At 36.3% G+C, this 13,778-nt stretch overlaps 1 protein-coding gene and 1 long non-coding RNA gene across 22 annotated transcripts in view; both read right to left on the bottom strand.

Moving 5' to 3' along the window:
- ROBO2 (roundabout guidance receptor 2) overlaps positions 1 to 13,778 on the bottom strand; it is a 1,029,224-nt gene that overhangs the window by 666,680 nt on the left and 348,766 nt on the right. The gene's annotated exons all lie outside the window — the stretch shown is intronic.
- LOC140685241 (uncharacterized) overlaps positions 1 to 13,778 on the bottom strand; it is a 262,181-nt gene that overhangs the window by 61,769 nt on the left and 186,634 nt on the right. The gene's annotated exons all lie outside the window — the stretch shown is intronic.

Raw genomic sequence — 13,778 nt, 5'->3', positions numbered from 1 at the left:
AGCCATTACATGCAATATCCTTCTGTGTTTCACTAGAGTTTTTATTAGTTTAAAAACTTATGAATGTAATTGGAGAAATACAATACTGTACCAACACAGTAGGAAAGAGCTTATTCAGTTATTCCATATGACAGTCTGATTTGACATTCTCATGCTCATCTATTCTAATAAAGCCTGAGTAGCCTTCTATTCCTGTTCTTTATTTTATACCCTTCGCACTCTACACCCTCCTTTGAAAAATTGTATTGGTATGAGATAATATATTTGCACATTTTGTGCAAACAAATAGCAAGAACATTGAAAAATGTCCAGCAAGGAACATGGGTTTCAACCTAACTTGGCTGTTACATAGACTCTGAAATATATGAAGAGATTTAAAACATTCATCTTAGAGTTCAGCTATGCCAGGCTGGCATCACTTCCCATCCTCATTACATTCCCTATGATGTGAAGGGATTCATGGAGCCTTCTTTTCTGCTCTCATTACAGTCTTTGTCACTAGGAATGAAATATCCAAATTTTAACGCCTCATATATTTTGTCAGCTGGAGTGGAGTGCTATACTACTCTGACCTTTTTGATTGGCTTCCCATTTCAGTTCTCCCTATTTACAGCTTCATTAACCTGTTGGGGAGTGGTGGACTGGCTACCAATCAAGGGACACTCTATTGAAAAGGTCAGTGTAGTGCAGCATAGTCCAACATATTTATAATCCATCCACAAACTAAGTTTGTACAATTTGTAGAAGTAGAGTTCTCAATTTGGGACAATAGCAGCAGTAAATAAATGAAGGGACATGAATTCAGCCTGAAGCGCAGACATAAGGAAAATGAGAGGAAGCAGAAAAAAGTCTCCAACTCCATTTCAGAGAAACACCACATTTGTTAACCTGCAGTTCTTAACAAAAAACATTTGATCTCAACTGGATGACACAACCCAGATAACTGAAATCTACAATTATTACAATTTGGAATTAGTTTTGAAGTCAACTCTAAGAAGCATACTCTCTGTTTAATATAATCCTGGGAAGAAAGAATGAAATCTGAGCAAGCTCTTTTGCAAAGAGAGCTTTTTAAACAGGAAATATCTGAAGTTTGCCAAAATTCTTTGCTATAGACGTTACTAAACATCATCTTCCATATGAGAAAACATTACCAATAGTTATGTAATTAGTGCCATTTCAAGATAATGCAAAACTGATTCATAAAACAAACTTCTATTTAGACCACAAAGAGATAGGACAAAACTTAGACTAAACATGGGGTTTGATAGCAGAGGGCACTGTGCTGTAGGAGGCTCTGTCTTTCAGATAAGAAGAAAAACTAAACTAATGACCACTTATGATCAGTGAGGTTGTTTAGGCATGGTAACCTGACTGACCTTGCCCGACTCCAGCTTCTGTAATTACAGGCCTCACAGAATACCTAATTTTCCCTAAATGCAAATGCTTTGTGGTGGCAGTGGGGCAAAGGGAAAGAACCTCCTTTCCTAAGTACCTGAACATTCCTACATGAAATAGAACAGAATTCTGGGGTGAAAACACAAGAAAATAATTTCACATGCAGAGGTTTGAACTGATTATCAAATTACCCGGGAAAGTAAGCTACAGTGAAGAAATTTTAAAAAGCAAGGTTTCCTCCTCAATCGTCACAATGAACAAATAATGCCAGCTCCGACTAATATTTAATCTTTGTTGGAAGACACTATTTCTCGTCAGAATTAGAAGCAGATTCATTAAAGAAATGGATGAATTAGGCATTCATTCAACAGTTTTGGCCCATAAGGATGCCACTGTGTAAGGTTTTATTTCTCCTATCCATTTTAAACCTTTCATCAACACCTTCAGTCACATTAGCTTCCCACAATCATTACTAGTATGGACTACAACAGTCCAGGGGCTGTTATAATTTGGTTCTTTATCAGTTATTCTTTATTTAAAGTAGAACTTATGAAACAACAAATGACATGTGTTAATGCTTCAGTTTCTATGCAAGAAAAAATTTTAAACTCAAAAAAAAACCAAAGCATAAACAAAATTGAGGTAGCTAAAAAGTTTCAGAATGGTAAATTACAAATAAAGCATGAATTAAGTCAAACACTAATTGCATCCTAAAAAGTTATACATGTAGTGCACTCAGACCATGGGCATGTGATCTTATGCTCCTGAAGAAGCCAGTGAGAGAATTCAAATACTTCTATTTCTCTCCCTGTTTAACACATTGGGGATATCAAGGCCCCATTCATTTTTATACTGTTTAATATCCTTCTATGATAGTGATTTTCTCTTTTTCTCAGGGACACCAACCCACCCTTTCATAAGGTATTTTCATATTTGATGCCTGTAATAGACCATGCATGATGCGCAAGAACCAGAGCACAAAGGACAGTGAGACTAAAAATTCAAATTATCAATAAACAAAATCTTAGATGGTACTGACATATCCCAGTACAGACCTGTCTCATATGACACAAACATCAGAATTTGAACAACATCTTGTCATTAGGTGACTTGTCTTTGATGCGCTAGCCACAGAAAATGGTTCTAAGAAGTGCTATACTAAGTGGTCATTTTCACTTTATTTACCACAAATTAAAGCTGCAAAATTAATTAGATCCTATTGCTAATCAGAGGAATCTGCTCCAAAGAAATACTCTGACATATTGGTAACTTGGTAATGTGTTGAATTTCTGTAGGCCAGTAATTTTTCTTGGCTTGTTCAACATAAACATCTAATAGCAAAAAAAAAAAAAAAAAAAAAAAAAAAAAAAAAAAGTAATTCAACACAGTTTTATTGAAGTCTGTGTTGATTTAAGCCATCTGAAGTACTGGCTCAGTACTGAGATTATTTGTTATTAGAAGCAAAGCATACGTAAAATCTAGGATATTTTATCTTTAGAGGCTTGGCTGGAAATGTTGTTTTTGGGTACAAGAAGAAAACAGAAGACAAACATTTTGAACATGAAAAAAAATTGCTCAGATTTAGTGACCTCTGAAGAAAAAACCTGATTGATTTAGTCAACTTAATTCTACACTCATGGTTTTGTGTTGTTGCTTATCACACATGCTCTCTTGCACTATAAAAAAGACAAATCCTTGCTTAATTAATTTTATAATGTATTAGCTGACAGTATAATAATTATGTTTTCTTTAATTGAGTCCTAGCAATGTCTTGGATACATGAGAAACTTCTCAACCTACCAATCTGTTTGGACTCCAGCTAGTAGTCGGTGGACTCACAGGAAAAACCCAAAAAAACCTGAACAGCCCAAACCAAACCAACAGGACTTGAAATTGCTATTAAAGACAAAGAATTGGTAAGTTTATCTTTATTTCTATATTTCCATCGGTGAGAAAAGGCAAATCACCACCTGCTGAGGGATAGAGTCCTGCAATCTGAACTACAGAAGACGAGGTTCATGTCCATGCAGAGATTAGGTACAGGCATAGACCTGAACTTGCCTTTCCCAACAAAGGTACCTGCAACTCTTTCCTTATCCATCATCATCTTCTCTACATTATCCCTTGGAACGGCCAAGACCCAAATAAATACTAAATACTACTGCTAAATATTTTATAAAATAAATTGTAACATTGACAAATGCCAGGTTTGGAGGGGAAAAGTGTTTGCAAAAGCTTGTGGTGCTACTGAGGACATCAGGAAGCACAAGAGAGCAGGGGGTACTAAGGTACCTCAGAAAGGCAATTACTGGTTGTATTTGTTCATTCTGATGAAACACTGCTTCTACTTGAAGAATTTCTTATCTTTCTGAAGAAATTAAAATAGTCTATGCATAACCATTTACTAGGAATAAAAAGATTTCTACCTGGCTAATGCAGGTATCTGAGTGAAGCTGTGAAGTATGGGTTTCATTAAACCATTTTACTATTTCAAATGAAGCTTCCTTCATGTTTTATAAGCATCCCAAAAGCAATGCCAGGAACACTCTTAACTCAGTGGTTTGTGTATAAATGCAAATGAACTCAGGCATTCAGGTTCCAAACATGGGGAGAACAGCATAGAGAAACCATTACCATTTAAATGAATTTTTTTTCAATACATATATGGACATGAGAGGTTAATTAAATATGCACTATTAAAGCTGACTTTGTAAGAAGCAGTCATTTAGTCCTTTGAATCAGGCCACACCTTAAAAGCCATTTTACTTTCTTAATTGTAAAGTTCGCAATCAATAATACTTTTCCAAAATGATAAGCTTTCATTCTGTTTGCAAACACCTAGATAGATTGCTAACTCTTGAATACTTTTCCTGTTGAAAGGAATAAATAAAGTAAGGTTTACTAAAGCAATCTACTGGATATCAGACAAAAAATGAATTTTCAAAGTGAAAAATCTACTTAAGTTTAGGTAACACTCCCCCATCTCACTTATTAAAAGAACAAAGGTTTCCTTTAAGTACATCAAAAAGGAAGTAAACTTAAACCCCTTAAAAATTAGGTACAAAAACCACACAGAGTGACTGGGGGGATGAAAGGTGGGGTAGATCTCAGATGACATGAGGTGTGCCTACAAAAGCAAGCAGGGCTGTCAGCAGAAAGAATTCGGGGAACAAAGAAGTAGATGCCCCAAAATAAGAACCATAAGAGCCTTTTACTATGATGAGCTCTAGTTTGTCCCTGTGGACTTTCCCAGACCCCTGAAAGGAACCCAGTCCATGGGCTCCACAAGATCTGCAAAGCAAAGTATTGAGAGAATGGGGAGGGGGCTTGTTTTCAGGAGGAAGGCTCTACTGGTGAACTAAAATGCTTTTACACAGCGCTGTATCCTGGACTGCAAATGGAAGAGAAATAGCAGATGTTCATCCCTCATCCACAGCGATGACAGAGTTTGTTTACAGGTTTCTCAAAAAGTCATTCTTTCAATTGCCACTATGTATATTTAGTAGACATAATGCTTACAAATGCCATTTAGAAATATCTCACTGCAGAATACTAAACTACTGCTGTTTCCCTCTATGAAGGGTTGCGTGTGACCTGAGCACAGCGGTTCAATAGGTGAACTTTCGGAGAGGCAGCAGAGGTGGAACGCATTAGTGTCACTTAGAGAAACATCAGACATTTTGGGGTTGTTTCCATGCAACCCACAGCAAAATAAAATGCTGTGGGAATATTTCTTAACTGAAACATTTCACCAGTTCATTTCTTGGAAAAGGATTTTATTTGAAAGAATGAAACATTGCCACTGCTTAAACGGTTTGTCTCTAGGCCAAGGAATGATCTCTGTGCTGAGTGGGCACAGCACTTTACAGACTTGATGATTAAATGATAATGGCAGCATTTCAACAAAAGTAACATTAACTGCTTAGAGCAAAAGCAGAAGTGGAGATCATGCTAGAGATTCCTAAACAATGAAAAACATTTTGCTCATACTTCCTCTCCATCGCAGAGATGAATCGAGACATCACTTAACCTCTGTATCTCCCCACTTTTATGTTAATTTTTGCCTGCATTTTTTACGGATTTTGTTGTTTCTTGGTATCTCTTTTTATATATATAGCCTGATAGGGGAGATATTTTTGGGGATTTGCTAAAAGATAGATTTCCCCAGCATTAATAACAGCATGACTGAAGCAGCTGAAATATTGTTAGAATTTTGCATCAAAATATTATAAAAAGCACATCTCTGAAGGAAGTCCCTGGGGGATCACACAGTAGTTGCAGTTTCTATTGTATTTCTCTTTACATTTGTATCTCCACTTGAACATGAATATCAAGTTTTAGAGAAACAGGATAATAAATATCTGCTTGAAACAGAACAAATATTGCACATGAAAAGCAGCATAAATTTGCACCCCTGGTATTTGCAAATCAATTCACACAAGCTCTGTGTCACACAAAAGACGGAGTGGTGGTCATAGCACCCAAAATCATAAGGATCATTAACTTGATGCAAAAAGTGCATTTAATTTTATAACTTCTTCAGGCTTAAAAAGCAGAATCATTTTAAAGCTACATATAAATTTTCAAGCTGAGGCTACCCATGAAACAATAGAGGTTTTAAAAAAAAACTGGGGAGACAGAAGCCAAGAGACAGAAAGGCAGAAGCCAAGAGGAAGGAAAAATCTCTCCACAGTTATGTCACTCTCCAAGGAAAAAAAAAGTCTAATCGTGAGACATTTGCCACCATTTCCTTCAGTCAGCAAAACCCTCTTAAACAATGAAGCAAACACAGAATTGAGCAGCAGGACTTACTTTCATATTCATATTAATAGTATCTAGGAATAAGTTCAATTGCCACAACAAATTTCTGTACTCCTTGTTATCTGAATAATAATATGCCAAACTTTATGAATGGCAAAGAAATAATCATGTGAGAATTAATAGATGTCCCCAGTGATTCCTTATAAAGGCAAATAATGACTGTACTACATGTTTATGTGCAGTTTTTGATTTTACAATGCAAAGAAATGTGAACTTATAGAAAAAAGATTATGATGGAACAATAAACTGCCAAGGAGACTTTTTTTCAGTGTGCTCATGCTGTATGCAAGAGGGAGATATCATATGCCCAGATTACATAGTTATTTCTAGTGCCTCCTGCCCCACCAAGTGGACTAATAGTGTTATTTTTTATCATAAATTTGTATATTTGCCTTTCAGGACTAAATGAAGTATATGTTCCCATAGCAACAAAAGCTAATTCTTTACAAATTGAAGTCTGAGCCCTTGGCACTGAATTCCATGGAAGCTTACTTTCATATGGATCTTTGAAATGTGCTATTATACAGGGAGTTTTAATCTGCAAAGCTCAAAATGTGTGGGGGGAAAATCGGTAATCTATACATGGCATAATATTCACATCTCTAAATGCACCACAAAATTTCTTAATCTTTCACCCTGAAAATCAATCATACCCTGAAAAATCTGTTTAACATGTCTGCTGCTGCTTTTTACAAAATTTGTGTTCCAAAATATAATGGTCATTAGACAGTTTACAGTTTCCTGACAGAGAGCCTTGGAAAATGTGATATTCAGTGAGTTCCAGTTTTCTAAGAAGAGGGACAGTAATTAGGCATACTCAGTTTAAATAAGCCAATAAATACTTTTTCAGCACATGAAATTAATAGGACCAGAGAAGACTTCCAAGGACAACAACAACAGGATTCAACCAATCGCCAAGTCATGTTCTAAAACCTTAAGGAAAAACTTACTAAACTATGTCTAGGATAAAGAAATTTCATTTAATCAAGAATCCTACCCATTAATTCATGTCTCCCTTTTAAAATAAACACATTTCACATGACCTCCACCCTTCCCAAAAGTGAGTTTGATTTCTTTCCCTTTGTAGCTGAAGGTCTTCCTTCACCCTTCTCATGGGACAGCCACAACGTGATTTCTCCTCTCCAACTCTTGCTTTCAAGTTTTGAAAGACTAGCTAACCTCTCTAGTGCAAGTCACAGAATGCTTAGCTTCATTTATACTTCTCTATCATAAATTTTTAAAATATCTCACAAAGAAGCTAAAGCATGTGCTCAAAATTTAATCTAGATATACACAATTCAGAGAATAATTTCTCTTTGCGGAAGATGAAAGGAAAGTTAAACCATACTTAGTTACAATTTTTTTGGCTATGGGAGGTCTCACTAAATTTCCATTACCAAGCAATTTTTATTAAATTCATAAAAGATAAAATACTCCTATCTCCCTCTTGTATTAGAGTGAGTTTTACATACAGCAGTGTAACACAGCATTTGTATTAAATTTTCATGATTTCTCAGAAAAATCATCTCCTATCTACATTTACATTGTAATGCCCATTCACTCCAGGGACACCCTAAATCACTACACTCCTATCCAACCTCTGTGCATTGATATTTGAAATATTATTGACACTAGAAATAAATAAAGTACTTGGTAAATTATACACTTAAACAAGTATTCAAATAGAAGATGAAAGCATTTGCCAAATTCTCTGGTGTGAGTGCAATTATGACTCAAAATAACTGGACACACACACATCAATGACCAGCAACCTTAAAATTATTTTATTTTACTTTTTTTGAGACTTTTCTCCAGTTTGGCTTAGTTTGGCACAACCAAGGAAGGAACAGATCTGGGAACAACACAAAAACTGCAGGATAGCAGTGGATATGCTGACAGTTGTACCTTCAAGCAACCAAGAAAAGGCAAAATAGCCCAGAGTGAAGAGCAGAAAAACACTAACATGCTTCATGTAAGTCTCTGAAATCAGAAAAATTCTTCTTTATTAGAAGGAAGAGTAGGAGCACAGCCTAGTCACTACAAAAGGAACAGGATTCCCATTGTGATGAATTTTGTCTAAAAAGGAAGCAAAGCACAGTATCTAAGCAAATTTACTGAACTGCGGCCCAAGTGGCCACTGTCCTTTATAAGGTGCTGAGACTTTCCACAGCCACAGGAAAATAGTGCCCCACAAACTGTTTCTTGCAGCTCTATAGAAGCAAAATGTGTCCCCTTAAGATGTTTATTTATTGCCTATCTCATCCCTAAAACAGTAACTGAAGCCTTGCCTTATGAAAAAATGTGACTGAGATGTTTAGAAAAGCAACTTTAAATTACAAAACCACAGATTTAATAGTTTTTATTCTTTCCTGCTCTTTCACAAGATATGAGTGTTTTTTTCATCTTCCTCATAAGAATCCTGCATTGAAGTGACAGCCACTAAAAATGTACATCACTCATGCCCTTGGTTCGAAACACTAGGAATGATGGGTACAGTTCTGGTTTCAAATATCTCAATAAATCCCACCATTAATCTCATAGCAAGGCTCTAATGTTTTTTTATAAGGTATTACTCCATATATTCTTGCATTCCAAAGACCAATATGGGTATATATGCAACATAAGCCTGGAAGACACTCAGGGTTATTTGATTTTTAAAATTCATCACTAAGTCAGGCTTACAGAATTATGCAATGACACCAGGAATGGCCATTGCAAAGCATCAGCTGCTTTAGCTCATGCTACTGTAATCTTTTTTGCATACCACAGGGCAACAAATACTGAAATAGGGGCTGTTATATACTGGAAACCTTTCTGAAGAGTTGGTAATTTTTTAAGACCTTAAAATCAGTATAATCCAAACTATTTCCCTGGTTACATTTCAGCTCCTCTGTGCCAATTAAACTTTCCAGACAAACCATATAGAATCACAGATATATTCCTCAAAAGCCTTTTACATTTTTACTCCCTTTCCAACATTCACTCCTGAATTATGCATTTAAAGCGAACTCAGAAACTCTTTAAATATCTCATCATCTTTTATTTAGAGACAGCTTAACATGAAAAGTCCTGTTAGAAGGATTTGTTTTACATTTTTAAAGAGCAATATTTCCTTTACAGCCAAGCCTTAAGTGGTCTTACTTAAAAGCAGTATTAGCTTCTTTCAGGAGTTTTTATTGGATTTGCACTAGTGGTAGTAAAAGCCATTTCTAAATGTCTAAATCAGTAGCAATACACTTTGTTCATCTCTGTTTGCCCCAATGTTAATATTTCTTTAAGCTAAAAACCAAAAAATAACCCCCTCAAGCCCCCAGCAAGGCACATGAACATTTATTTCTCTGATGTTTCCAGAGATGATCAATATGGCAATTTCCTGCCAACCCAGAAGGATAATTACCACTCATTTTCAGAGACTGAGAAGGCAGAAGTATTCAAGTGTTTGTTCTGAAAATAAGTCACAGACACTCATTAAAGAGCCCTAGAAGATGATTCTTTGCCTTTTCCTTAGGAAAATAGGTATCCCATTATGGTTTATGTGAAGAAGTTGGGTGATAGCACCAGTGAAATTCAAGTGGTTGGGGTGAAAAAGAAGTGATTCTGTGCATCTGACTGGAAGGGGATGTTATACCATTGTGAATAAATTTTGGGTTGTGCATTTGTAATTGATTTCTCTTAGGTTGGAATGAGTAGCTCCAGAGTAGATTCCTGTGGCAGGCTGCGTGTCCCTCCAATAAACATATTCAGGTACCTCTTCTCACACTACATGTTAAGAGTTAAAGAGTTTACCCATGAGACTATTCCTTAATGCCTCATAAGCATGAATAAAAATAAAATTGTTCATTCCTTTTGCAGTAAAATCATACTGAATGCACATGTTCAACACATCCTCCTTTCAAATCAGATGGCCTGTGCTAATCTGCAGATTTTTAAGAGAAATCTCTGCAACCTGTGCCTATATGTGCTAGAAATACCCCATTGTCCAGCATCCAACAGCAAATTTTTCTGGCGTTCTTTGTTGCAGCTGCCTTGAGTTGAAGTGTTGTCCTCTGGTAGCAGCTGCTTAGCACTTGATTAAATGATTTTGGTTTTCTCATTCTTAAAAGAAAAAAGGTCAGTGATCTGATGGAAGAAAAAAAGGTGTCTTACAGAAGGTATTTGTCAAGGGACAGGTGAGGAAGAGGTTGGCAAGACAAAGAAAGGGAATAAAATCAGACTATGGGAAAGAAAGAAATTTTAATATGCCAATAAACAAATAAACATGAATAACTAACCCAAAATCTATATAATTGAAACCAGGATTTTTTGGCATTGTGGTATGAATCCCTAAGGAAAAAGGTTCTTAGGTTTACCTTGAGGATCACAAACAAGAGATAAAAGGTGACTTAGCAGAGACATCCACCACTGGCAGCTGAGCACTTCAGTGCATCTCGGATTCCTGGAGAGCTGCTTCTGGCACACAGGTTTTCTTTGTGTCATATGTTTTATGCAGGCAAATGATTTGCTGGGTTAAGGGTGCTACTGGCTCTTACAGTGCACCCACAGATGCTGATTGCTCTGCTATAAGGAGAATATTTGCTGCAGTGCTACTGGAGAGGTGTTGGCAGGTTCAAAGAGTGCTCAGGCATGGCCCAAATCCACCGGGTCCATTTTAGGAAGCAAACTAGAAATTATATTTCCGGAAAAATAATACAATGCCCAGTGTCAGAAATGTTGTCTAGCCTTTCTACAACTCCCCTTTATTGCTCAGATGTGCAGCCCATTAGGAAAAAAAAGAAAGGCAAGATTTGCCAAGAAAAGTAAGGTGATCTCTGGTTTGAGATTAGCACTCAGGGTCTTTCAGAGAAAAGATTTGAAAAGTTGGCAGGAGAAAAGTTTGAAGGAAAGCTCATGGGGACTGCAGGAAAAGAACACTTCTAGAGATTTTCTCACAAGAGTATTAAAACAAATTTTCCACATTCATCTTGATTTATTCCAGCATAGATCCTTGTTCTATCTGGCATCTCAGAGGCTCCTCAATATAGTGAGAACAAGCCACATAAATAAGATGGAAGTTTCATGTAACATTAACTATTTAGGACAGCATTACTGCTGTCAAAACATGTATTTATTAGAAATGGATAAGTGGAAAGGAAATCCTTCTATTCTACTCATTTTATCCATCTCATAATTTCTAATTAAATGGAGCCTGTATCTCAATTGCTCTGGCTTTTGGAATTAAAGAACTGCAACTCCTATGATAAGCTCTTCCCTCATCTCTAAATCCAAACAATTTAATTTGCTTAATATCCCTAAGTTTGTAACAGCTAAATTGTAATTTTAAAAAAGTAATGTGGCTGCTCTTTTTTTTTTTTTAATAGTGTGATCTGAAAATAAGCATATATTGGTATTACTTTTAAAAACTGCCTGAAACAGTCAATGTCAGTCTTGTTTATAATTTAAAGAGTCCACAAGCATGTAAAGTAGATAGATTTGTTGTGTGGTAAAGTTATTTTCTATATAATAAGATAGATTTTGCTAAAAACCAGAGCCAACCCTTTGAAAAATGCTGTATTTTAAATACACAGAGATAGCTGAAGGGAACAGTGTGAGATCAGCACGTGTTAGAGATATTCTTCTGCCCTGCTATCAAAGCAATGCCACACTACACATCTTCATGTCAAACAGGTTAAAAAGCAAATATCCCAAAATATCTCCATCCTAATCAAGTGACCCAAAATCACCTTCAATCAGAATGTTTTTGTAAGATTACCGTAAGTTAAACTACCTGGAGAGTTTTTCAAAATGTACTCTCAGCAACTTCAACAGCTTCCTTTGAATGACCAGCCTATGTAAGGCACTTGATTTCAAATGATTTGCATTTAAATAAAAATCTATTAGAGTTTAAAAAAAATATGCTTAACCCAACATACAAGGTGATATTGCTTCATTTTTTTTTTTACTGGAAAACCTTAATTAATAAACCTGACTTGATATTGCTGGGAAACTGACAATATCTTTGAAAGCAAAACTGGAAAGCATTCTGTAGCAAGATTTTTTTAAATCACCATATAAATGTGAATCACATGATCATGAGACAAAGTAGAATTCTGAATATTCTGAGTGACAGTGTTCTTACTAATTAATAAGTGTGACTCCTCCAAAGTATCAAAATGAGGATTCAGTTTCATAAAACATCAAATTATCAAACTGACTAGCCAGTACTTAGACGAAATTTAAGGATTTCTGAAGGACACACAAGGTGACAGATTGCTTGAAGAAAGAAAACCAGGAAATATAAGTTTTCCTTATAACTGTTTTAGAAAACCTTCATCTGTTGAAGAATACACCCTATTTTAAGCAACAATTATTGCTTTTTCTAGAAAAGGGCTGAACAGAGTTAAAAGTCTCAAAACATTAAAAACACAAACATACCCAGGCAATGTGAGGGTTCCAGCACAAAAAAAAAAAACCCAAACCAAAAACAAAACCAAAACAAAAAACATTTGGTTTATACATCTAATTAGAAATGCAAGAGTTTTGTATTTTCCAGTGAGGCAGGACAAGCACGTTTTACAGCCAAGATCTTCAATCTCTTCACCCCTCCAGGTCTGTACAGCCTCACTACTCTTAGAAGCTTTAGGGGCAGTTTATTGAGCATTTTGGAACTACATAGAATGTTCTTTTGTGGAGAGAAATTTAAAATTATAAAATTACAAACTGGCAATCACCTCCACAAAGAAGACAACAAACTAAATGGCCCTTCTTTGAATGAAACCATTGGGCACATCCATTTGCAGCCAGAGCTTCAATCCCAACAGAGCAGAACACAGCCTAAGGTACAAGGCTGACTCCAGCAGAGCCTTCCAAATCCTTGCAGTAATATTCCCTTGTGGACCAGGAGGTATTTTACTATACAATGATTGATACCATCAACACCAGTAAGTCTTTGTGAACCACTTCTCAGTGGCACCAAAGACACTGAGAGCACTTTAAAACACCCTCCCTATGCCACTGGTCTTCAAGCCAAAGGGAAATGAGGAACAAGGCAAGAACAGACATCTACTGGAACCTGGGGAAGTTATCCCATTTGACTTGCTGGAATCAAGTTATTCCAAAAAGGGAGCCGTCCTAAAATGGCTTGAGGACACTTTTGAAACTAATGGGAAAATGAGTTTTTTAAAGAGTGAAATCCATGCAATAGCTTTCCAGTAATCTTAAAAAGAAAATGCTGCGTACATAAGTGAGTATAAAGTAAGACAATCTAAGCCAATGATACCTATGGAAAGGTAAAGCTCAGCACAAGTACTCTCATAGTCCTTGAGACTATGAATTGCTGTTCAGAACAAGTTGTCCAGGCTAAGTCAAGCCCCATCTGGTCAGGATGGCTGGATTTTAGCTTAAATTATTCCCAATTGGCATCTGATCATACACTGTTTCTAGAAAGAGACTGTACATTGCTGCTTCTCAGCTCATCAGGTAAGGATGTGACCATCAGCCCCATGGATCCCCTGTCACCCAACCCTCACAATGACTTTGGGTAGGCAGCAAGGCTCTCCCCATGCCAAATTAATAAGGTTTAT

Source organism: Taeniopygia guttata, chromosome 1, assembly GCF_048771995.1.
Source record: "Taeniopygia guttata chromosome 1, bTaeGut7.mat, whole genome shotgun sequence".
Lineage (NCBI taxonomy): Eukaryota > Metazoa > Chordata > Aves > Passeriformes > Estrildidae > Taeniopygia > Taeniopygia guttata.
The sequence above is the reverse complement of the archived record's forward strand: the minus strand, read 5'-3'. Positions and strand labels throughout refer to the sequence as shown.